This window comes from Cherax quadricarinatus, chromosome 7, assembly GCF_038502225.1.
Source record: "Cherax quadricarinatus isolate ZL_2023a chromosome 7, ASM3850222v1, whole genome shotgun sequence".
Classification (NCBI taxonomy): domain Eukaryota; kingdom Metazoa; phylum Arthropoda; class Malacostraca; order Decapoda; family Parastacidae; genus Cherax; species Cherax quadricarinatus.
The window spans coordinates 53,991,144-54,018,708 of record NC_091298.1 but is presented as its reverse complement, the minus strand read 5'-3'; the positions used below and the strand labels follow the sequence as shown (position 1 = coordinate 54,018,708).

At 39.1% G+C, this 27,565-nt stretch overlaps 1 protein-coding gene across 1 annotated transcript in view; it reads right to left on the bottom strand.

The window, feature by feature from the left end:
* Nucleotides 1-9,712, bottom strand: part of LOC128705812 (uncharacterized) — a 61,925-nt gene extending 52,213 nt beyond the window's left edge. Inside the window, exon 1 of the mRNA XM_070082450.1 lies at nt 9,624-9,712. The gene's annotated coding sequence lies outside the window, so the exon portion shown is untranslated. The remainder of the gene's footprint in view (nt 1-9,623) is intronic.
* Between the last annotated feature and the right edge of the window lie 17,853 nt (nt 9,713-27,565).

Below are 27,565 nucleotides of genomic sequence, written 5' to 3'. Positions count from 1 at the left end.
ACTTGAAAGCAACAAACCTTTACATTTCCTGCTTTTACATATACAGTACATTGTACAATATATATACAGTATACTGTACCAGTAAAATATTTGACAAAAAATTTTTAATTTCTTTGCTTCACCTACACTGATTTGTAAATTCTTTAATCTTTAATACACATGAAATGTCACTAGTTACTCTGTTTTTCCTTACAATTATTTCCACTCGAGCTTTATTTTTACTGTATATTCACTTACTACAATATTCTCTTAACCTATAGGTGGAATTAGCAGATTCAATTTTGTATTGCAAGTGTTACTTGAGTGTTGTGTTAATAATAATAATAATAATAATATCTTTATTTACTACAAGTATATGTACATGGTATACAGGCCTAGCTGACATCTGTGACATACTACTATATAGAAAGCCCCTCGTCATGCTGAGCACTTCGGGCAAATTAGGTCTGTTTTGTCCCAGGATGCGACCCACACCAGTCAACTAACACCCAGGTACCCATTTTAAAGTGATGGGTGAACAGGGACAGGAAGAGCAGGTGTCTTATGGAAATATGTCCCTAATGTTTTTCAGCTGTACCGGAGGAGATTCAAACACCGGACCTTAGCGTGTGAGCTGAGTGCGCTAGCAATTGAGCTACAGGACATATTTCAACAGGGCTGTGGAAAATACTGTATATTTTCCAGAAATACGGTAATTTATAGGTAAATAGATGCCCTATATTGTATTTTTGAAAGAAGGGTCAGTCGCCATTTTGTGTTTTTTGAATGGAGTAACAGACATTAGTAATGGGAAGAATTTTTCATGCTCTAGAGGTTAAAATTGGGTTAACACCTCTCAAATAGGAGGCGAAATTGTTGGATGTGCATTCCTGCATAACTTGAGATATCAGGCGACTGGACAAGACAACTCCAGGAACCTCAGATAAGTCTGTTATGTTATAACTCTGGCCAGTTGTTATTTTCATGTACTGACAGAGGTTTTCTGAGTATGATACACATTAATCTCCAGTCAAATTGGTGAGTGATTTTAAGATATATTCTCCTTCTGTTATATAAATGTGTATTTATATATAATCATTTTTTAATTTAATATACAATTCACAAATTTATATATTTACCAGCATTCCTGGTGATGTATATTTCATTTATGATTAATAGGTCCAGAGCAACTTGTGGATATGACAGTGGTAGGTATCGAAGGGGGACATTTTTTGCGACCTAGGTGTCCCAAATTCCTACTTGTCTAACTGATAAATAATAATTATCTTTATTCATTTACTGTTATGTACATAATGATACATTCAGATAAATGTAATTTTCCACAAGGGCATCACATATTTCCTATGGCGTTTGAGTGACCTGAGTGCATGATAAAGAAACCAGTAATCTGTTTTTTGGTGCACTTAATGGGGAGATTCCCCCCCCCTTTCATTAAATTTGCTGTGGACTATAACCTTTGACCTGGACTGTAATTAATAAAACCCCCCATGAGTTTAGAGTTCTGCCCATGAATTCAGTAATGTGACTAATGGACAAAGAATTGTTATGATATGTCAAGGGCCCCCAAAAATTCAAGGGCATATAAGTACGCTATGAATAAGACAGAAATTACTGCTTGATTTGTCATAGCAGACTTATGCTAACCAAAAAAAAAAATATTCCTTTAGGTGTAACAGTACTAAAACTAATAAAAAACTACAGCATCTGAAATCAAATACAAAATGTAAAAATCATGGCACACTGGTAGGGTGGATGGGTAAATTATCTTAAGTCCTTACAGGTTATTTCCACTCCTTTACCAAGAGCTGGTTAAACAAAGGTCACTGCAAGTTATTAAATTAGCTAATTTAATTAATTTGACTAGTAAATAATGACCAAATAATTTATAATGAGGTTAATAAAAAGTTATTGCTAGGTGAATTATAACAGATTCAAAGTGTATCATTAAGATAGTACAGTAGAAAACCATACACTGGGCAATCTTAACTTGCATTTTCAATATTAAGCAATTTAATTAAATTAGGTTTTCATTTCCAACAGAGGTGCACCTATTTCCATTGCGCCACGAAAAAGTGAAATAGGCTCCCATTGGTCACATGCATTTCTGTTATGGAGTACTGGAGCAGAATTTACTTCCTTAGTGATGTGCATTTCCATTAAGGAGTGCCACAGGAGGCAGGCCTGAGACCTCCCCAATATGCATTAGGAAACTCTATTGTCTTAGTACATACTGTAGGGAAGGGTGTGAGGGAGGGTGATGGGATATGAACAAACCAGTGTATCTGGAGGCATACCCATAATTTTAGCTCAGTGCACATTGCTTAGTTTTTCCTTCTTTTTATCAACTCTGGATATTTGTTATGGCTTTCAAAGTGCAGGTGATGCTGGTGAAGCATAGAAGATTGCCTGAAACTATGACTATTATGAAAAGAGTGGAGGTGACTGAGATGCTAAGAAGTGGTGCATGCATCAGGGAGATGGAATGTGTGTTTGATATAAGAGAATCAATGATCTGGTCAACTAATTATTATTATAATAAAAAAGAAGCGCTTAGCCACAAGGGCTATACAGCGCTGCTCTGGTCAACTAAGATAATAAAGGTAGAGACAAGAGTTTGTGCAATGAGTTATCCTCATTGTGGCACAGTGAAAAGAATGAGGAGATCCATAGTCTCCCTCTCCACTCACTTCAAAATGTTAAGTACTAATGTAAATGTTTTTAAAGCTAATACATACTACTTTCTTTTAACTGTCTGAACATCACTAAAGTTCAAACATTTCACAGATCATCATCACTGACAATGTCCATAATGATTTTCTGTTAAAGTTCTCTCAAGGGTCTGTATCAAAATATATTTGTATATTATAATTATATAAAACCATGTAACTAATTGGAATGTAAAATTAACTACTGTAACTTCCTTGTATGACTCATAAGACTTACAATTTTTATTGCATTATTTATTATTTTTTTGAGAATTATGAGCTCCAGCACCATGTTCTTTCAAAGGGGTGACTTGATGCCACTAAATGGCTCTTGATCTAAGATTAGATTTAGATTTTGCCACCGAAGTGGCTAGTTTATTGTGCACCCCATATCCATCCTGTGGATGGATATGGGGTGGATGGATATGGGGTGCATGTGGATACACAAAAGGCCTAGGAACTAGGCCCCAAAGGGTTAACAGGAATACATATGGATTTATATCTACATATCTATAGTTCACTTATCTGTTACAAGCAAATTTAGGAAATTTGCTTAGTATATCTGGTATCTTATTTTCATTAATAAGATATCTTGACATGTCACATAGGTTATTATACTGTCTGTCTCTGTATTCCTCAATAAGTGGACAATTAAGCACATAGTGTTCAAGAGAGTGACCATATGCCTGATCACATAATTTACATTTAGTTTGATCATCATCTGTGTGTCTCCCAAACTGCCAGAAGTACTTGTAACCAAGCCTAAGCCTGGCCACTACAACATCAGTCAGTCTGTTCACATTGCAAGTTGCTCCATAAACATACTTATCTACGTTCATGTTATCATAGTGGGTTATAGATCTACTCAGGCTTCTAACTGCATTCCTATAACAATCATCTTCATTATTTACTTCTCTCCAGACCGGGCAGCGGGGGCGTTGACCCCCGGAACTCTCTCCAGGTAGAATGCTAGACACAGTTATACCAAAGTTATATTCTACGTTCTCCTTCTGGATACTCTTCTTGGCTAACATATCAACTTTATCATGAAGGAGTAATCCAATGTGTGATGGGATCCATAGCAATTGTACATTAATTCCTTTGTCCCTAATTTTTGAGTATCTATACCTGGCTTCCCCAATGAGCATGTTGTTGGAGTCATTATATGAGCCAAGAGCCTTCAATGATGACATAGAATCAGTAATGATGATAGAGTCAAGCTCAGTGTCATAGGTTAGCTTTAGCACCATTAGGATTGCAAACAATTCAGTTTGCAGTTTAGACGCCCAGTTGTTAATTCTTATGCCTAACTCAACAAATTTATTATCGTTCTTAACTAGGGAGGTGGCAACAAGAGCAGATGCAGCCCTGCCAGAAGACTCCTGTTTAGATCCATCAGTGTATATAACTTGTGATAACTTATTACTACCAGCTAGGCGAAAAATTTCTTCTTGAGCAGTTGCTCTAACAAGAAATTTAAGGAAGGGATTACTAGCAATGAGCTTCTTGGGAGGGACTTGTAGGTATGTGATATTAAATGAACACATCTTCCATGGAGGGGTGAAATGCTCTTGTTGCCTACAGTGATACAGTTCATGCAGGTTATAAAACTTAATGCAATTGCACGTTTTCACAATCCATTTAGATCTGTGTGTATTTACCTCTAGACACTTGGTAAGATTCACTGTGACAGTGTCTGGTTCGTTTCTCAACATTCTAATACCGAGTACAGTGTTAATTTCAACAATCCTATCACTGATACTAGAAATACCAAGCTCCTTCCTCATGTTAAGAACTTTTGTAGATCTGGGACAGCCAAGAATAGTCCTGAGAGCTTCATTTTGCATTAACTCCAAGGGTCGGAGGGAACTTTCTCTAGCTAATATCAACATGGGAGCAGCATAATCAATTAAGGACCTAACATAGGCTATGTACATCATTCTCACGATTCTCACATTAGCACCATAGTTGGGATTGTAGCCAGCAACAGCTTTGAGAGCATTTAGCCTAGCTTTACATTTCTTGTTTAGTTGTGGTATAGTGGATTTGTTAAAGGGTACATCTACACCAAGATATCTGTAAGTTTTAACGTAGCTAATGATTTCACCCTGCAAATAGATGGGTGGCTCTTGATCTAAGAAACTGAAGCTACCCAACTTTTTCTTGGATCAACCCTGATCGCCTCCCATTCCCTGGGAACTGTTCATATGATCCCTACGAGTTTAGCACTTCCCATGATTATTACGACAATGATGATAACGATAATAATGATAGTGTTCTGTTCTTGGGTCATCTTGCCTGGCTGAAGACAGCCACCAAGGTAAAAAAAAAAAAAAAAAATCATCATCCTATTGTCTACATTAGATATCCCTTTGTCATTATTCACCCTACTGACTGGCTCTTCAGAAAAAAAAAAAAAAAAAAAAAAATTGTGAAGAGTAGCAATCAAGTCACTAGCTAAATATGGGGTTAGAATAAGAGTTATGATTTGAGAAAATTTTGTTTTGACATGTGAATTTTTTTTTTTAGATACGTGTGCTTCTGAATTCAGGAATATTTCTCAGAGGATTTCATTCACAGTTTTATTTAAAAGTGGTAGAGAAATTGTTGGGTTACATGATACATAAAACCCAGATAATTACAGCCTTCAGGCAATTTTTTCTGAAACAAGAGAAGATTGTTTTCCTTTAGCAGACTGTGAAGATGCTTTTTGGTTGTCTGTTGATGAAGTAGTTGCAGCATTACTAAAAGTTGCTTGATGTGCATGGTGGATAAGGACAGTGGGTACTGCTTGCCCACTTTCAATATCACTGGTTGTTTAATGACAATCTTCTGATGTCTTTGGATGCTGAGACCTTCAACCAGTCAAACCATACCCTGGCTGGGATTGAACCCGCAGTCAGAGTCTTAAAACTCCAGCCCGTCGCGTTAGCGACGGGCTGGAGTTTTGAGACTCTCTGACCGCGGGTTCAATCCCAGCCGGGGTATGGTTTGCTTGCAATCGTGTCATTACGATTTCGTGAGTCAGTTCAACCAGTCAATTTGATACACCAATGAAAGAAGTTTCTAGTGTTTTTTATTACATGAATGTCTGATTTACAGAATTCACATAAAGCATAAACACTGCATCTCTTATAGAATGCCAGTGTTGTATTTCTTAATTTGAAATTAATTGTCTTTCAAGTAATTTACTTTTTTCTGGAGGAGATATGATCAAATACCCTGATCTTATCTGAGATATGTACTAACTCTAATATTCTAACAGGCTGCAGGATACTGTGACAGGCCTCTTTCCTGTCTAAGGAATCATTTTGATTATAGTATATTCAACATTCAAATGCATTAATTAAACATGAATATCTAAGACATTTCAAAATTTTTTCAAGTTTCAATGATATTTGATTTTCTGCAAGGACATTTCAAGGATGTGTGGCTACCTTGATATTCAAAATTCAAATTCAAACTTATTTATTGATTTGCAAGTAGTACACTGAGATAATGTTTTTACAATAATGGGTTGCAGTGCAAAGAGAGCCTCTATTATGCCTATGCTTTATGGGGCGACTTAATTTAATGGCTTACTGACTACTTAACACTAAAGAAATTTATCATAGTTGTACAGTAGTTCTATTAATTATAAGTGAATCTAATTTAGAGAAAACCAAAAGGATATATGTATTCATATATTCAAATAATGCTTTTTATGAAACATGATTCAAGAGTAGTTTCCAGTAGTTTACAGAACGAGAATGCTACAATTTAGTGAATGGCAATACTGCTTTTGGTAGGTATGTATACTTCTATGTGGTAATTTGTCAATATATGAACTTGGTTGTCTAGTCTTGAAGTTTTAAGATTTAGGTAATTGGTAGATTTATTGGTAATGTTAAATATTGAGTATTGAATATTTAGTCTAGGGTGATTAAGTGACTTTTGAGAAGTCTTAAATTGATTTTCAGACTGGGTTAATTTAGCATTTTCTGGTAATGAATTCCAAATTTGAGTAATCCTGACAGCAGCAAACTAGTACAATATTAATAGATAGCATAATAGCAGTAAATTTTCTGGGTCAAAACTGGTAAAGATGGTGGTACTGTAATACTGTGCTGTAATCATGTTAATAACTTTTATTTGTAAATCATGCCTTCCACTTTTATTTTACTGTCAGTTGTGCTGTTGTGGTTATGTCAGTTTAATCACCAACTTTGTGGATGGGGTGAGTCCAGATCTTCTGAGTCTTGGAAGAGTTGAGATTTAAGTGAACGGCTGAAGATTATTGTAATGGCTAGTGATGACACATATGAGACTTTCTGTATCACATGATAGTTCATATTTTTGCTGGAATTACATAGAATTTTTATGTTATTTTGTTATGGAGTTCATTTCAGGAGGTGAGGTCAGTGAAGTATAAGGAGACAGGCATAGTTGTGGTCATATACAGTAGCTGCTATGAAAGACTGGAATGGGTTAACTGATAATGTCAAGGAAAGTAATGGTATAAATCAATTTAAAAAAAAAAATGTTATTTCTTATGAGCCATAAGATGAAGTTACAGCATATATACATAATATAATACATAAGCTGATACAAATGTTGATTGATTGGGTTGCTGAGCAGTCATTAAAAGTCACATGTTGATTCTCATCCAAGTAAGATTTCATGTATGAGAGAGCATGTCCTCTTATTCCATAGTGTTCTAATTCGAGGCGTTTTTAGGTCAATGAAGAGGCCAATTATTTAGTCATTATTTTAAATTAAGAAATAGATTGAGCCAAGCATTTTTATTAACGCATCAACTTAGGTTATGTATCGTCTAGTTAAGGTAAAGTAAGATTCAGTTACATAACTGACCTGAAAATGTCACCTGTCTTCGTTCACACTGAGCCAGGCACAAGACACACTTCAATGTTCTGTGTGACTTATATACATGCACATCTCCCAAAATAATTTGCACACGAAATGATTACTTGTTCCATGATGTTCATAGGCGATATGTACTGAAAAGTGTAAAATATTAACCAACTTCACCGAGTAATTGTCGATAACTATTACGAAAAAGAAAAAAGTTATGTGCCAAGCCTAAATGAAAATTAATGAGTTACTTCTGCAAACCTGAGTCCATCAATATTGTTATTATTATTATTATATTCAAGGGGGGAAGCACTAAACCCGGAGGATTATACAGTGCCTGGGGGGGATGTGGAAGGCATTCAGGCTTAATTCAGGGAACTGGAGCACAGATCCAATTCCCTAAATCAAGAGCCCCTCACCAACATCAAGGAACCTTCCTTGAGGGGATCAATATTGTTAATACAACATGTGTGGGGAAAATGCTAAACCAATATTACAGCAGTAATGGTGCCAAAGGGGAGGGGGGGCTTCAGGCCTGGAGTATAACCCAAAATTTCCTCAGCCCTCCAAAATAAAACTAGTAATAATATTGCTTCCAAACAGGTCACCTAGCCCCTCCCCATCCAGCCAGATAGCAACCACAAAGCTCTCCAGTGTGACCCGGTGGTCTGGTGGCTAAAGCTCCCGCTTCACACACGGAGGGCCCGGGTTCGATTCCCGGCGGGTGGAAATTCCGACACGTTTCCTTACACCTATTGTCCTGTTCACCTAGCAGCAAATAGGTACCTGGGTGTTAGTCGACTGGTGTGGGTCGCATCCTGGGGGACAAGATTAAGGACCCCAATGGAAATAAGTTAGACAGTCCTCGATGACGCCCTGACTTTCTTGGGTTATCCTGGGTGGCTAACCCTCCGGGGTTAAAAATCCGAACAAAATCTTATCTTATCTTATCCAACCCACCCCCACCCCTAGTACAGTCATTATGGCACAGCTTTTGTCTAACAGCATGACTTCATTTGTAGGCTTTTTTGATTACTTGTAAATATTTCGTTACCTCAAAACTTTAAAACATTCGGTGAATACACCTGCAAACATTTACATCATTTATTATTGTTAGTATGAGAAGGCTAAACCCGTAGCGGTTATACAGCCTCTGGAGAATGGGTGGCATAAGGTTCGATCCAAGGAAAGGAGAGCAGGTTCAATTACTTGGATCGAGCCCACTAAGGGGGAAGGGATTTAGCTCGATAAGCCCCAATCACCTCCGAAGTTGAGTCAAGAAATAAACCCTTGACTACCTCTGTAAAAGAGTACCTTTGTAAATCTCACTCCCCCCCCCATTGCATGGCAACTGCGTCCATAAAACTGTCTAATGCTATATTAATTACGATGTATTTGCGACAAAAATAATTCACGGTCTTCTTAGTGAACCAATGGCTCTGGTGGCCTGGTGGTTAACGCTCTCGCTTCACACGGTGAGGGCCTGGGTTCGATTCCCAGCCAGAGTAGAAACATTGGGCGTGTTTCTTTCCACCTGTTGCCTATGTTCCCCATCAGTAAAATGGGTACCTGGGTGTTAGTCGACTGGTGTGGGTCGCATCCTGGGACACTGACCTAATTTGCCCGAGATGCTCAGCATAACAAAGTGGCTTTCTATGTAGTAGTATGTCATTGTTGTCCGCTAGGACTGTAAACCATGTACATGTACTTGTAGTAAATAAAGATTATTATTATTATTATTCTCCCAGAATGGGTCTCCCGATTACAATAATTATGTAATAACAGCTATGCTAGATTCTTACAGCAAGCCTTAAGTGCAAAGGTTAATTGCAATGCTCCTTTGTCAGACATTTTCCCACGTATCACAAGTGTCACTAAAGATGGGATAATGATCACTAAAAACGTGGAGTGACTGCCTGCCATCTTTGATGAAGAAATTCCAACCTTCTCCACCTGAGTTTAGCGAGACTTAATTAATTAGGGGGAAAACTACCATTATATTTAAGTGGCATCAAGGTATATCTTATTAGGAATATACAAAATAGATCAAAACTTAATAATACTCACAAGTGTAAGCAAATAGTGGCAGATCAGGAAACAATAAAAGACCCAGCTTCCCGCCCGAACTACGACGCCAGTACTGGCCCTGCCACATTTAACAACTCACTAAATTATCATCTTGTCGAAGTTCTTCCTTGCCATATTTATTTTTAAGAACTCATTATTAAAAATAAACTTTAAACTACTGAGTTAACTAAATGATACTGCTTTTATTTTTAAAATTAAAAAAGCAAAAAAGATTTTTCTCAGAGCGCCGTAATTTCATGACGCTAAATTTATTAATTTACAAACGTTTTTGGAAATTTAAAATCGCAGAGTACTGATTTTTGCTCATATGTATAATGATCATTTGATCTCTTTTAAAAGTACACATTGTTATATTCATTAGATTCATAACTTCAATTTTATAACAAATTAAAAAAGTATTTTATTGGTAAATTTCAATACTCGATTATATTGTGACTACAGTAGTCCACAGTACAGTTACAAGGTTATAAAAGCTATGTTTAAACCACACCTTCAACACTGCGTTATAGTTATTCACACAATGGTACTCAAAAATTTGAGTACAGCAGCACACATTCACCATTCCTACGTGGGTACTAACCCCCCCCCCTATCCCCTTTACAAAGGATATTAGGTTAGGTAAGATGTGTCAGTACACAGGGCAAATGTTTCCTAACGCAGATCTTGGCAATATGATGACCAGCCATTGCAGCTTTTGGTCATCTGACCGAGGCCTTCCGCTGGCTTACCGATCCACCCCTTTAAAAATTAAGAATAAATTGATTTATTGCAACAAGGGAAGTGCCTGCATGTCAGAGAAAGGCTCTTGATTCAAGGAACTGGAGCTACCTTCCCCTTCCTTGGATCATACTTTAATACCTGAGTATAAACTTTACAACCACAATTTGTATAGCGTGATAAGTGGGCATATTGGAAGGGGGTACTTAATTTTTTTATTAACACATCGGCCTTCTCCCACCAAGGCAGGGTGACCCGAAAAAGAAAAACTTTCACCATCATTCACTCCATCACTATCTTGCCAGAGGCGTGATTACACTACAGTTATAAAACTGCAACAATAACACCCCTCCTTCAGAGTGCAGACACTGTACTTCCCATCTCCAGGATTCAAGTCCAGCCTGCCGGTTTCCTGAATCCCTCATAAATGTTACCTTACTCACATTCAACAGCACGTCAAGTCCTAACAACCATTTGTCTTTATTCGCTCCTATCTAACACGCTCATTGCATGTTTGCTGGAAGTCTAAGCCCCTCGTACACAAAACCTCCTTTATCCCCTCCCTCCAACCTTTCACAGGCTGACCCCTACCTCGCCATCCCTCCACTACAGATTTACACACTCTCGAAGTTATTCTATTTCCTTCCAACCTCTTTACATGTCCGAACCACCTCAATAACCCCTCCTTCGCCCCGCACCTCCTCAATGGTTACACGAATTTGTTACCTGGAGTTTACCTGGAGAGAGTTCCGGGGGTCAACGCCCCCGCGTGCCCGGTCTGTGACCAGGCCTCCTGGTGGATCAGAGCCTGATCAACCAGGCTGTTGCTGCTGGCTGCACGCAAACCAACGTACGAGCCACAGCCCGGCTGGTCAGGAACCGACTTTAGGTGCTTGTCCAGTGCCAGCTTGAAGACTGCCAGGGGTCTGTTGGTAATCCCCCTTATGTATGCTGGGAGGCAGTTGAACAGTCTCGGGCCCCTGACACTTATTGTATGGTCTCTTAACGTGCTAGTGACACCCCTGCTTTTCATTGGGGGGATGTTGCATCGTCTGCCAAGTCTTTTGCTTTCGTAGTGAGTGATTTTCGTGTGCAAGTTCGGTACTAGTCCCTCTAGGATTTTCCAGGTGTATATAATCATGTATCTCTCCCTCCTGCGTTCCAGGGAATACAGGTTCAGGAACCTCAAGCGCTCCCAGTAATTGAGGTGTTTTATCTCCGTTATGCGCGCCGTGAAGGTTCTCTGTACATTTTCTAGGTCAGCAATTTCACCTGCCTTGAAAGGTGCTGTTAGTGTGCAGCAATATTCCAGCCTAGATAGAACAAGTGACCTGAAGAGTGTCATCATGGGCTTGGCCTCCCTAGTTTTGAAGGTTCTCATTATCCATCCTGTCATTTTTCTAGCAGATGCGATTGATACAATGTTATGGTCCTTGAAGGTGAGATCCTCCGACATGATCACTCCCAGGTCTTTGACGTTGGTGTTTCGCTCTATTTTGTGGCCAGAATTTGTTTTGTACTCTGATGAAGATTTAATTTCCTCGTGTTTACCATATCTGAGTAATTGAAATTTCTCATCGTTGAACTTCATATTGTTTTCTGCAGCCCACTGAAAGATTCGGTTGATGTCCGCCTGGAGCCTTGCAGTGTCTGCAATGGAAGACACTGTCATGCAGATTCGGGTGTCATCTGCAAAGGAAGACACGGTGCTGTGGCTGACATCCTTGTCTATGTCGGATATGAGGATGAGGAACAAGATGGGAGCGAGTACTGTGCCTTGTGGAACAGAGCTTTTCACCGTAGCTGCCTCGGACTTTACTCTGTTGACGACTACTCTCTGTGTTCTGTTAGTGAGGAAATTATAGATCCATCGACCGACTTTTCCTGTTATCCCTTTAGCATGCATTTTGTGCGCTATTACGCCATGGTCACACTTGTCGAAGGCTTTTGCAAAGTCTGTATATATTACATCTGCATTCTTTTTATCTTCTAGTGCATTTAGGACCTTGTCGTAGTGATCCAATAGTTGAGACAGACAGGAGCGACCTGTTCTAAACCCATGTTGCCCTGGGTTGTGTAACTGATGGGTTTCTAGATGGGTGGTGATCTTGCTTCTTAGGACCCTTTCAAAGATTTTTATGATATGGGATGTTAGTGCTATCGGTCTGTAGTTCTTTGCTGTTGCTTTACTGCCCCCTTTGTGGAGTGGGGCTATGTCTGTTGTTTTTAGTAACTGTGGGACGACCCCCGTGTCCATGCTCCCTCTCCATAGGATGGAAAAGGCTCGTGATAGGGGCTTCTTGCAGTTCTTGATGAACACGGAGTTCCATGAGTCTGGCCCTGGGGCAGAGTGCATGGGCATGTCATTTATCGCCTGTTCGAAGTCATTTGGCGTCAGGATAACATCGGATAGGCTTGTGTTAACCAAATTTTGTGGCTCTCTCATAAAAAATTCGTTTTGATCTTCGACTCTCAGTCTGGTTAGCGGCTTGCTAAAAACTGAGTCATATTGGGACTTGAGTAGCTCACTCATTTCCTTGCTGTCATCTGTGTAGGACCCATCTTGTTTAAGTAGGGGCCCAATACTGGATGTTGTTCTCGACTTTGATTTGGCATAGGAGAAGAAATACTTTGGGTTTCTTTCGATTTCATTTATGGCTTTTAGTTCTTCCCGCGATTCCTGACTCCTATAAGATTCCTTTAGCTTGAGTTCGATGCTTGCTATTTCTCTGACCAGTGTCTCCCTACGCATTTCAGATATATTGACCTCTTTTAGCCGCTCTGTTATTCTTTTCCGTCGCCTGTAAAGGGAGCGCCTGTCTCTTTCTATTTTACATCTACTCCTCCTTTTTCTTAGAGGAATAAGCCTTGTGCATACATCGAGTGCCACCAAGTTAATCTGTTCTAGGCATACGTTGGGGTCTGTGTTGCTTAGTATATCTTCCCAGCTTATATCGGTTAGGACTTGGTTTACTTGGTCCCACTTTATGTTTTTGTTATTGAAGTTGAATTTGGTGAATGCTCCCTCGTGACTAGTCTCATTATGTCGGTCTGGGGCTCCACGCATACATGTCTGAACCTCAATTATGTTGTGATCTGAGTATATTGTTTTTGATATGGTGACATTTCTTATCAGATCATCATTGTTAGTGAAGATGAGGTCTAGTGTATTCTCCAGTCTAGTAGGCTCTATTATTTGCTGGTTTAAATTGAATTTTGTGCAGAGATTTAAAAGCTCGTGTGAGTGTGAGTTTTCATCAGAGCTGCCTCCTGGTGTTATTACTGCAACAATATTATTTGCTATATTCCTCCATTTTAGGTGCCTTAAGTTGAAATCCCCCAGGAGCAAGATGTTGGGTGCAGGAGCTGGAAGATTTTCCAGACAGTGGTCAATTTTTAACAGCTGTTCCTGGAATTGCTGGGATGTTGCATCCGGAGGCTTGTAGACTACCACAATGACTAGGTTTTGGTTCTCGACCTTTACTGCTAAAACTTCCACTACATCATTTGAGGCATTTAGCAGTTCTGTGCAAACAAGTGACTCTGCAATGTACAGGCCAACCCCCCCCCCCCCCCTTTTGCCTGTTCACTCTGTCACATCTGTATAGGTTGTAACCTGGGATCCATATTTCGTTGTCCAAGTGATCCTTTATGTGGGTCTCAGTGAAAGCCGCGAACATTGCCTTTGCCTCTGCAAGCAGTCCACGGATGAAAGGTATTTTGTTGTTTGTTGCTGGCTTTAGACCCTGTATATTTGCAAAGAAGAATGTCATCGAACTGGTGGTATTGTTGGTACTGGGGGGGATTTTTTTTCCGGCATTAGTATCTGTATCTGTTGGTTTGGAGTGGAGGCCATCGACTGTGGTTCCACTCCAGGAATGACTGGATTTGGTGTACGATTTCTGCCATTTCCTGCCAGTTTTTTTTCCTTCCTGGCACTAAAAAACCTCTCCCTCTTGAGTGGCTGTGGCTACCCAGGTTTTCCCATGGCCTGGATGTTTTGTATCTTTTTGTACCCTTTAGATGGTGTGCCTGGCAATTTAAGTTATAGCACAGTCTTTCCTGTACTGAAGAGGTACACATTTCAGGGTGAAAAAGCTTACAGGAAGGGAGTTTGCATTTTCCTGTTGTCATATGGGCATGGCATTTTCTAGGGTGGTCATAGTTGCACGTCCCGTCTGTTTTTCCAGATTTCCCATGTCTGCAGATACCAAGTGCATAGTATGTGCACAGGCTTGGTTTCCGTTTGCCTTGGGTTTCTGTGACTGTATTCCCTGTTGGTGCATGTTTCCCTGTCTTATTCCTATCCTCCCTAGCACCAACAATGGAGCTCCCACCAGTTGTTTTTGGTAATATATCCTCACTATATAGCTATATAGCTAGTGGAGTCCTCTTGTTTGCTATTTCCTGTGGTATTTCTAGTTTGCAATATTGGTTTTATCTTATCTTTGACTACACTTGTTTCCCCACTACGGCTCCTGTCCCCTATGAGGTCATTTATATGTATTCCTTCCTGCGTATAATTCCCGACTACCTGGACAAAATCTCCAGCTTCACTATTACTGTCTCCCAGGACAGCACCTCCAGCTTCACCATTACTGTCTCCCAGGACAGCACCTCCAGCTTCACCATTACTGTCTCCCAGGACAGCACCTCCAGCTTCACCATTACTGTCTCCCAGGACAGCACCTCCAGCTTCACCATTACTGTCTCCCAGGACAGCACCTCCAGCTTCACCATTACTGTCTCCCAGGACAGCACCTCCAGCTTCACCATTACTGTCTCCCAGGACAGCACCTCCAGCTTCACCATTACTGTCTCCCAGGACAGCACCTCCAGCTTCACCATTACTGTCTCCCAGGACAGCACCTCCAGCTTCACCATTACTGTCCCCAGGACAGCACCTCCAGCTTCACCAGCACCTCCAGCTTCACCATTACTGTCTCCCAGGACAGCACCTCTTACAGTTTCTGATTACATGGCCAGTATCAAGGGCAGTACCATTCAGCCCAGACTTTTTATGTTCCCATCTGTTGTAGAAAGTTTCCAGGTTGTCTATGAAAGCAGCTTTGATGTTGTCCTCTTTTAATACCCTTGTGATTTTAGTCCACAGATTTTCCTCATTTGGGCATGCCCAAAAACACTTCCCTGTTTTAATACTGCTTGTAGCTAGTTCTTGGATATCTGCACAAGGGGCGTGACACCAATTTCCACAAAAATGACAATTTATCCATGTGGAAGCCCGTTTGTTTGATTGACTGCAGACTACGCACAGCTTCATAATGATTTGAGTGGTTGATTTACTGTAATTCTACTAGCAACCTCTTGAATACTCTATTAATAACCTCCTTAAATGAAGATCTAGCTATTTGTATTTCTATTTCTAACTAATTGGACAGCTTACCATGTACGTTCCTGATTTATATTTATTGTTTGTGTTTGATAAGGGCGCCTACAACCCCATCCGTTTACAGTCTGCTTTACTGTCCAACGAAACCGTTTGAAACCAGTCAAGGGTTCGGACCATCAAGGGTTCGGACCAGTCAAGGGTTCGGACCATCAAGGGTTTGGACCAGTCGAGGGTTCGGACCAGTCGATCTGATCTGATCAGTGGGTCACTTATTTAAAACATACTAGTCGGTGATTTGGGCTAACACATGAAGGATCTACTTGAAATTATCTACCCGAGTAATATGTGATTTGATTGATACAAAAGTATAACTTGCGTGTTGAAGAGCCGGTGATTTCTGGCAGCTCCTACAGTGACGAACGGTCGAGCCTCAACCCTTGTTTATCAATCGTTGTATCTAGCTTTTCTAGTTTTTTTTTTCGTCTCCACCACAATAAATGCTATATTATCACTATAGTTGACTGGTGGAAATTTTGGAGAAAGGACGCTTTTTCTGTAGTAATAATTGCTTCTCGTTGTGTATATTGCGACCGCTGGTAACTACAGGTTATATGAAATTCACAGTAACGTCTGGTATTTCAAGAAAAAGAAACTAATGAAAGTCACTCCACTCCACTAAGTACCATCATAATACTGGTTAGTTGCTACTACAGCACTGTATTCTGCTATTCACTGGTATCACTAGATTATATGCGAGAACACTAGCAGGCCAGGAAGATTATTAAAACAGCTGACGACTGTGGTAAGTTTCTGGCGACTTCTGGCACCTGCCTCTATAGGCTTATCACTTCATTTACAAATTCACCTGTTTTCAAATGACACTTTAGCCTTTATCATCTATATACTAGGGAGCCACTGTAGTATACACTATACACTATGTATACATAATGTTATCAGGGAGACTTTCTTTCCTCTGACAAAGAAAAGTTCTATTATTATTATTTTGCACACGGAACACAGGCCTATAATTCCCCTCTGGCAGTAAGCTCTGCTAGGTAGTGCACACTAATTCTCTTTTTTTGACTCAGTATATAATGTTTTCCGCCCAAGATTGGTTCCAGGCGCTAGAGGGATGTATCGTATAGGATTGATGGCACAAATTAAAGTTCTAGCACGTAAGAGCGACCGTGAAAACACGAGAAAACCCGGAGCACAACGAGGCACGCGGCACTGCTCCACACTCCAAATTAGGAAGAGAGAGAAAATGTAATACCTAACATACATTTACAACTTAAATAATCGTGCTTGACTTTAAGACGAAGCTTTGATTGTGAGCTAAAAAAGTGTTTTGGGTAAAAAAGATGGATATTGTTGCTTTATTTCGCATATATACAGTAAATTCTGTGTAGTTGATTCATCTGAAAGTCAAATGAAATTATGATTCATTAAGAGTGATCAAATACTTACAAGCTAGGCGAAATTGCAGAAGTTGAGAATATACAGAGAACTTCACGGCACGTATAAGTACGATAAAGCACCTAAATTACCGGGGACGGTTGAAGTCCCTTGATCTGTATTCCCTGGAACGCAGGCAAGAAAGATACATGATAATATACACTTGGAAAATCCTACAGGAACTAATACCAAATCAGGAGCTAAAGTCAGTATCTGATCAGCCGGGCTGTGGTTCGTACGTCGGTTTACATGCGGCCAACAGTAATAGCCTGGATGATCAAGCCCTGATCCACCATGAGGCCTGATCACAGACCAGGCTGCGGGGGCATTGACCCCCGAAACCCTCTCCATGTATATCATCGTATTATATATTGTCATGGTTATGGTTAATCAAGCAGAAGTAGCATTTTTGATATTACTACTGCATTGTTTTAACTAGATTACAATTAAATTTGCAAACCTTAATGTAAAAAATTACCCAGACAATACTTATGTGGAAAATACTGTATATATTTTCCAGAAATACAGTAGTTATGTAAATAGGTAGCCATACTGTATTTAATAATATTTATGTCATAGAAAACGGAAAGCCTGCGTCTGCGCAGAAGGAAACTCGCCATCTTGGTTTTGAATTTGTATTAGAACGTTGGTGTAATGGGTAGAAATTTTCGTGCTCTAGAGGTTAAAATTGAGTTGACACCTCTCAAATAGGAGGCGAAATTGGTGGATGTGCATTCCTGCATAACTTGAGATATCAGACGACTGGACAAGACAGCTCCAGGAACCTCAGATAAGCTCTCTAGATTTGTGTGTAATTCTGGCCAGCATTATTTTCATAGATTTAGTTAGAGTGAGGTTTTCTGAGTATGATACACATTAATCTCCAGTCAAATTGGTGAGTGATATTAAGATATATTTTCCTTTTGTTATGTAATTGTGTATATATGTAACTATTTATTATTTTTAATATACAGTCCACAAATTTATATATTTACCAGTATTCCTGGTGTATGTATATTTCATTTAATTAATAGGTCCAGAGCAACTTGTGGATATGACAGTGGTAGGTATCGAAGGGGGACATTTTTTGCGACCTAAGTGTCCCAAATTCCTACTTGTCTAACTGATAAATAATAGTTATCATAATTCATTTACTGTTATGTATATAATTACACATCCAAGTAAATGCAATTTTCCACAACTTATATAGAATTTATTTTACTGCATATTTTTTGAGAAATACTTCACAAATGAACAAGAATTTTACAAATATTTTACACAAAATTCGGAATATCCATGAAATTTCCAACATTTTCACTCACAAATTAGTAAAAATCCTAGCAGAGCATTCCACCTTGACCTACTGTAATGACGCAGTAAAATATATTAATTTATTCATCAATGTTGGTAGTTAGTCTCTTATCTACCGTGTCTCATATAATTTATGTATAGAAATATTCAGCATTTTTAGTAATTAAACGCAACATTAAGAGGCCCAGTGCCTGAGCTCATCATTTACCTCTGGAAACCTGTGTTTATTTGTATCATCATTACATTCGCGGATAAGTGATAAACAAATAAAATAATGTACAGTACCATGAATTCATCGGTCAGCTTTAGAGTACCTTTGTAAATATTTCATTACTGCGATAAAACGTTTGCAAATCGTTGAGTACACATGCAAACATTTATCTCGGTCATCCTCAGGTACCTCCAAACACGAGTACAAAAATAAACCCTCGGCTGCTCTGTAAACCGAGTACCTTTGTAAATCTCTGATTGCCATCCATAGTATGGCAACTGGGCGCATAAATGATGTCATACCCGTAGTGTGATATATTAATTAGTATGTATGCGCGACAAATATAACTAATGAACCATTCTCCTAGCACGGGTCTCAAGCAACAAGACTTCATTATAAATGTTAAGCGCATGACCCATTGTTAGACTTTTTCCTGTTATAAATATCATTAAGAACGATAGGATAATGGTGTCTATATAAACGCGAGGAGTGACTGTTTACCGCCACTTGAAAAAACCCAACCTACTCCATATGAGAAGTTCGGCAGCACAGCGACTTGTTAATTAGGAAAAAAAAAAACAAGTGTAGCATTAGAGCGCATCTTATCAAGTATGCAAGAAAAACAATACTTGTAACTGGCATCAGTTTGTGACAAATATCAGATAGAAAAGGACCCTGAACATCAAGTGGGACGACAACGCTACCATGTCTTGCTTCCTTTTACAACTTACCAGGCTGTAAATTATGACCAGCGGCCTGCCTTCTCTTATTTAATAATTCTACATAATTACAAATTTATTTTAAGCTGCTGAATTAACTAACAAATAATGTTTTTATTTTTACACTTAAAATTGCAAGATTTCTTCTTCCCGAGGACAGATTTATCAGGGATATAGACAAGTGTAAATGAAGTTCTAATTCCAGGAAAAAAAATATCTGGCATTATAAGCTAAATAATTTAGATCTTAGTCAAAATGAACGCGAAAAAAATTTAGTGCCGGCTAGCAGAAATTTAAAGCCAAAGATATAGTGAAAAATTGTTCTCAGCCTCGGCTTCATATAAAGAAGTAAAAATAATAGAAGTCTTTAGATAAAATTACTCTGGGTGTGTGGAAAATTCTGATGACAAAGTTTACGTTCAGTTACGTCTAGGAAATGAAGTTAAAGACGTTTTTCAGTCTACGTAGAACAACCTTTTATTGTGAAAACGTTTCTCTCTGTCAGGAAGTGTTCAGTGCCTTAGCCTTGATAATTCTGAAGCAGAACAGGAAGATGAGCTGAAGCAATGAGAGGTGGCGTCTAAGGTGAAGTAGGACATGCTAATAAGTCACACCATCGTGTCCTCACACTGTGGTGGACGAGTACATGTGATGCGAGTACATGTGATGCGAGTACATGTGATGTAGGGCAATCCCGTGGATCATCTTACAAAAAAGTGCGAAGTATCTCAGAATGATGAGATGCAAATGAATTTCAGCTAAGTTGGTGCAATGATTATGGTAGCAAGTATGGTAGGCAGGTAAGTTAAGCTGAACCACACTGTTAATGGCAGGAAGTATAATTATGTAGATAAGCTAGACTTAGACCTATGTATAAAAGTTTCCTCATTATCAGAATAATAGCATATTTTACAAGAATCTATTAATATCAAGATTGATGTAACCTATTTTTATTTATAAGATGCTGTTACAACAATGATGTTGATTAGATTCTGGCAAAATAGCCTGGTGTTCTGTGATCAAAATACATTTACATTGTTGAGCTATGATAGTTCAGGGAACCAAGGCCAGGTCACCATCGTGTAGTTGACAGGCTTTAAACCCCATTAATCAACCTGATTAACACACATGGATTTAGTTTTATTCGTGAGTATTATATTAACACCTACAGGAAGAAATATATATATATATATATATATATATATATATATATATATATATATATATATATATATATATATATATGTATGTATAAAGAACAACCTATTTTGCCGTATTTACGTGCTAAATCGCTCTGAAGTCTACAAAGGTTCAATTGACATGTATTCAACACAATTGAATTTACATGCCCAGAGCTCTTACCCTACTTCAGCTTATTTACAGACTAAGAGCTGTTACCCTACTAAAGCTAATTTACAGACTAGGAGCTGTTATACTACTTCAGATCAGTTAAAAGACTAAAAACTGTTATAGCACAGTTCATTTCAAAGCTCAGTCTTATCTAAGGCATACTACTACTTACTCTCTTCCTCACGATATCACTCAAAAGTTAACTATAAACTCAGGTACCTATTTATTGCAAGGTGAGCAGGGAGCAACTCTCCAGTCAGGTGTTGCTCCTAACTAAACCCGGATCTTTCAGTTGTGAGCCGAAGGCGTTGTCTCTGAGCTGTGAGCCACATTTTATGTTAATAATCACCACTGTAAAACTAATTTCACTGTTTTCTCTCAAAAATACATTTGTATAATTGGTATCCCAGGTATGTCAAATGGGTAGTCTCTGAGGCCAATAACATGTTCATGGTATTTAGTGCATGGTATGGTTGGCAACATGCATAACACTGTGTGTATATTCTAATGAGTATATCTTGAGTATGAGCAAGGCACCATTTATGAAACGAGTCAGGTGAAAACTAGTTAGCCGGACTTGAGTCCTGGAGGTGAGGGGTACAGTACCTGTACTCTGAAAGAAGGGTGATGATGTTGCAGTTCGGAGGGTCATCTGAACTGTGATGACAACACGCTGCTGGCAAGACAGTGATTGTACGAACCATGGTGAGAGTGTGTGCCGAGAGTAACAGTGCATGTACACGTGCAGCGGTATATATATCCCAGTACATATGCACTTTAGGTTTATTTTAATTCAAATAGGTCCACATTTATGATTATAGTAAGTATTATTGACTGCAGGTGATATAGTGTTATGGAGCTTTACCAACCCCTCGTGTGTCGACAGGCTTTAAGTTCAATTAACCAACCAACTGTGTGTACTCACCTATTTGTACTCACCTATTTGTGGTTGCAGGGGTCGATTCATAGCTCCTGGCCCCGCCTCTTCACTGATTGCTACTAGGTCCTCTCTCTCCCTGCCCCATGAGCTTTATCATACCTCGCCTTAAAACTATGTATGGTTCCCGCCTCCACTACGTCACTTTCTAGGCTATTCCACGGCTTGACTACTCTATGACTGAAGAAATACTTCCTAACATCCCTTTGATTCATCTGAGTCTTCAACTTCCAATTGTGACCTCTTGTGTCTGTGTCCCATCTCTGGAACATCTCGTCTTTGTCCACCTCGTCTATTCCGCGCAGTATTTTATATGTCGTTATCATGTCTCCCCTGACCCTCCTGTCCTCCAGTGTCGTCAGACCGATTTCCCTCAACCTTTCTTCGTAGGACAATCCCCGTAGCTCTGGGACTAGTCTTGTTGCAAACCTTTGCACTTTCTCTAATTTCTTGACGTGCTTGACTAGGTGTGGATTCCAAACTGGTGCTGCATACTCCAGTATGGGCCTGACGTAAATGGTATACAGAGTCTTAAACGAATCCTTACTGAGGTATCGGAACGCTATCCGTAGGTTTGCCAGGCGCCCGTATGCTGCAGCAGTTATCTGATTGATGTGCGCCTCAGGAGATATGCTCGGTGTTATACTCATCCCCAGATCTTTTTCCTTGAGTGAGGTTTGCAGACTTTGGCCATCTAAACTATATTGTGTCTGCGGTCTTCTTTGCCCTTCCCCAATCTTCATGACTTTGCATTTGGCAGGGTTAAACTCAAGGAGCCAGTTGCTGGACCAGGCTTGTAGCCTGTCCAGGTCTCTGATCCTCATCCGATTTGATTCTTCTCATTAACTTCACATCATCCGCAAACAAGGACACTTCTGAGTCTATCCCTTCCGTTATGTCATTCACATATACCAAGAACAGCACAGGTCCTAGGACTGACCCCTGTGGAACCCCGCTTGTCACAGGCGCCCACTCTGACACCTCGTCACGTACCATGACTCGTTGTTGCCGCCCTGTCAGGTATTCTGTGTGTGTGTGTGTGTGTGTGTGTGTGTGTGTGTGTGTGTGTGTGTGTGTGTGTGTGTGTGTGTGTGTGTGTGTGTGTGTGTGTGTGTGTGTGTGTGTGTGTGTGTGTGTGTGTGTGTGTGTGTGTGTGTGTGTGTGTGTGTTTACGAAAGAAATGTTTGTAATATTCATTCCAAGTACGCCATTAGGGCACAATTAATCCCTGTCTGAACACGCAACAAAGAGAGCGTCAGTGTGGGGGGATCTGGAGAAGTCCCTCCTTGTATACAAGATCATGCTAGACTCACTCACTTGACAAGTGTTTTCTTAATGTATGTAAACGCACTTGCTAGAATGTAAGTTAATATGCAGATATTCCTTTACTTACACACACACACACACACACACAACTTTTCCAAATAAAATGGAAAAAAAACTAGAGAATAAATTTAAAAAAATAATTACTGGACAATAATACGAAAGTGATGTTACGAAATTGAATACCACTTTGAGTTTTAAAGAAGAAACTAAATACCACCCTGGTTTTTAAGACGCAACTGAATATTACCTTGGGTTTTAAAGACGCAACTGAATATTACCTTGGGTTTTAAAGACGCAACTGAATATTACCTTGGGTTTAAAAGACTCAACTGAATATTACCTTGGGTTTTAAAGACGCAACTGAATATTACCTTGGGTTTTAAAGACGCAACTGAATATTACCTTGGGTTTTAAAGACGCAACTGAATATTACCTTGGGTTTTAAAGACGCAACTGAATATTACCTTGGGTTTTAAAGACGCAACTGAATATTACCTTGGGTTTTAAAGACGCAACTGAATATTACCTTGGGTTTTAAAGACGCAACTGAATATTACCTTGGGTTTAAAAGACGCAACTGAATATTACCTTGGGTTTTATTAAAGACGCAACTGAATATTACCTTGGGTTTTAAAGACGCAACTGAATATTACCTTGGGTTTAAAAGACTCAACTGAATATTACCTTGGGTTTTAAAGACGCAACTGAATATTACCTTGGGTTTTAAAGACGCAACTGAATATTACCTTGGGTTTTAAAAGAATGTGCTGTGTTACCTTTTAAAACATCGCTGAGAATAAACCAACAGATAATTATCTGTTGGTTTATTCTCAGTTGAACACCAACAGATAATTATCTGTTGGTGTTCAACTTGAACGATTATAATCGTTCAAATTGACACTTTTATTAATTTAATAATGAACTCTAAATAAACATTATTATTAACAACAACAAAATACCACCATTATTATTATTATTATTACTGTTACTTGAGAACAAGCGCCAAACCCGCATGGGCCATGCAGCACCACGAGATAGATGGGAGTGACACAAGTGGTAATTTCAGACATTTTTTAGCGGAGGCAAAAACGTTCATTATATGATATTTTGCCCGCGGCGGGACGCTTCTCCTACAGTTGGGCTTTATCAAGTAATTAAAGCTCCACTGTGGGCGAAACACCTCGCTGTGGGCGAAACGTTCATTATGTGAAACGTCCCTCCGTTGATGTACTGTCTCACTGTAGGTGAAACACTACACTGTGGGCGAAAGGCACCGTGCGAGCTGAATCACCACTTGTATGCTTAGTGATTGTTCAACAGTGAAACAATCACCGTCTACCAGTAAAACAATGACTGTCTACCAGTAAAACAATCACTGTCTACCAGTAAAACCATCACTGTCTACCAGTAAAACAATCACTGTCTATTAGTAAAACAATCACTGTCTACTAGTAAAACAATTACTGTCTACTAGTAAAACAATCACTGTCTACTAGTAAAACAATCATTGTCTACTAGTAAAACAATCATTGTCTATCAGTAAAACAATCACTGTCTACTAGTAAAACAATCATTGTCTACTAGTAAAACAATCATTGTCTATCAGTAAAACAATCACTGTCTACTAGTAAAACAATTGAACATTAAAATGGTATAAAATACCGACAGGTTGTTAGGTAAGACACATATGCAACAGGTATCTTTATTATGAAACGATTCGCCTACACAGTAGGCTTCTTCAGTCGAGTACAGGGACTGACCACCTCAAAACTTTAAGGGTGATGGACTGATTACATCGTCTTCAAGTATCTTCTGCTTCTATCAACTTTTCTGTACTCGACTGAAGAAGCCTACTGTGTAGGCGAAACGTTTCATAATAAAGATACCTAACTGTTGCATATGTGTCTTACCTAACAGTAAAACAATTACTGTCTACTAGTAAAACAATCACTGTCTACTAGTAAAACAATCACTGTCTACTAGTAAAACAATCATTGTCTATCAGTAAAACAATCACTGTCTACCAGTAAAACAATCACTGTCTACCAGTAAAACAATCATTGTCTACCAGTAAAACAATCACTGTATACCAGTAAAAAAACATCGGTGACCTTAGTGACAATCACTGCAAAGGTTGCAAGTGATGACAAATGCTAGCAAGGCGACAGCACCAGCAGTGTGGCTCGACCCCCTGTAACCACAACACGTAATTACAAAGCAGGTAATTACAAACAGGTAATTATAGATACATTCGACTGTCAGCCTCGAACTGCCGTGCCGAAAGCTTTCATTGGATATTCATGAAATACATTAGTCATGTGGACGGTAATTATTGCCAGACCTCTTTTCATAGATTCGATGTATTATAAAATTAATGCCTATGTATATATATACATAGATGTATATGACTAAAATTTATAAAGAATGTATCATTTTAATGGAATTGCCAAGACTAGATGACATAATGGAATTGCCGAGACTAGATGACTGTAATGTACAAATGGAAAACAGGAATAAATAAAGGGGATATAACTACCATGTTGGGAATATCTAACCAAGACAAGACTCGCAGCAATGGATTCAAGTTGGAGAAATTTAGAAGTGTATAGGATAATGGGAAGTACTGGTTTAGTAACAGAGTTGTAGATGAGTGCAACAAACCCCCACGTAGTGCAACTGAGGCAAGAACTTTAGGTAGCCTCAAATATAGGTTGGATGGGTACATGAGTGGGTGTGAGGGGGACTTGCCTAACATAGACCAATAGTCCTATTGCAGTGTTCCTATATTCTTGTGCTATACCAACATAAGAATGGATTGTAGATGAATGGTTCAGAGAACCGACACGTTGATAAATTAGACACATGTGCATCTCTTGGGTATCTTTATTGAGGAAACGTTTCGCCACACAGTGGCTTTATCAGTCCATACAAAGGAGAAGCTTAAAGAACAGGAGGAGAATGAGGTAATCAGTCCCTCAACTTTGAGTCGATGTGGTCAGTGCATCAATCTTGAATAGAATATGGCATATGTGCGGAGAAGGAGCTTATAAACCGTAGGCAGGAGAGGTGCAGCAGTCGTAGGTGGTGTCACATTTGTTTAATGTGGAAGTAGGTCGTGCCCAAGGGTTAGGCAAGCGAAGAATTCCCAAATATTAAGAATGGAGGAACACCGCAGCAGCTCTACTGGTCCATACAAGACAGGTAATATCAGAAACAACCATTCCCACTTCCCTATTTGTCCAACATTTTCCCAAAGCTTCCTATCAGCAGCGTAGTGCTCTACCACAGAGAGTGACGTATGTTGAAAATTAAGATACATGTATAACAGTGGGATATCTGTATTGACGAAAAGTTTCGCCTACATGGCAGGCTTTTTCAGTCAAATACAAAGGTAGCAATAGTAATGAAAAAAGATGATGGACTGATTACATCATCTTAATTTCAATACTACTGTTCACATTGTAGTATTTGAAAAAGCCTATCGTGTAGGAGAAACATTTCGTCAATCAAGATATCCCACTTTTGTACACGTGTCTTAATCATCAACATTGATGTGTATCTGGTCGATGGTCGTCAAGTCCTATAGTCCCAAATAAGATTTTTCTCTGGTGTATGAACATCGAAATGGTAATATTTTCCATGTAATAGTAACTGCAGCGCTGGTAATTGTAAACTTTGTTTTAAGGTATGATAGCTACTGAATCCGTAGCGGAAGTCTCCGACGATATCCTCATCTTCCCTGCTGAAACATCAGCAGGGAAGATGAGAAACATTTGACGGGTTTCAAGAGTTTTCCTATTTCCGCAGCCCGGCCCTGCGCCAGGCTTGTCTGGTCAACCAGCCTGTTGCTGCTGGCGGCCCGCTAGACTGATACATTTTATTAGCTCGTACTGTATCACAGGAGAACCATCATATCATACGTTAATAATATCGTATACCATTAATGTATGATAGGATGAATATGACACGTGTCCACGTGTCTCATACATGACCCATCCTGTGTGATGCATGTGTTAAGTCAGCACAGTTCTTGCTGTTATATTGTATCACCTCATCGAGGTGCCTGGGTGATATTGAAGAACTATTGATCCAAGGAACTGGAGCTACCCCATCGAATTAAATCTGATTATGACAGTGAAAAAAATCACGTTTCTGAGACGCTGTATGATTCGTAAGGGTTTACCACTTCCTTATGAAAATAATAATAATAATAATAATAATAATAATAATAATAATAATAATAATAATAAATTATAATAATTCAATCTTATAAGATTTCATATAGATTAGATATAAAAAAGTCGATATTAAAAAGATCGCACAATGTGGTGTCAGAAACTCAACATGTTCACTAACAACCAACCAGATCAAGAAGATATATGCATTATTTCTTACTGTGTAATAGTGACTCCAGTCTCACGAGCAAACAGATCAGGGGCGAAGGAAATAAATGGTATACAATACCGACATAATGGAAATATAAACTTAAGCAGTATAATGGAAATATAAACACATATGCAGTATAATGTGGACCTTTATTGACAA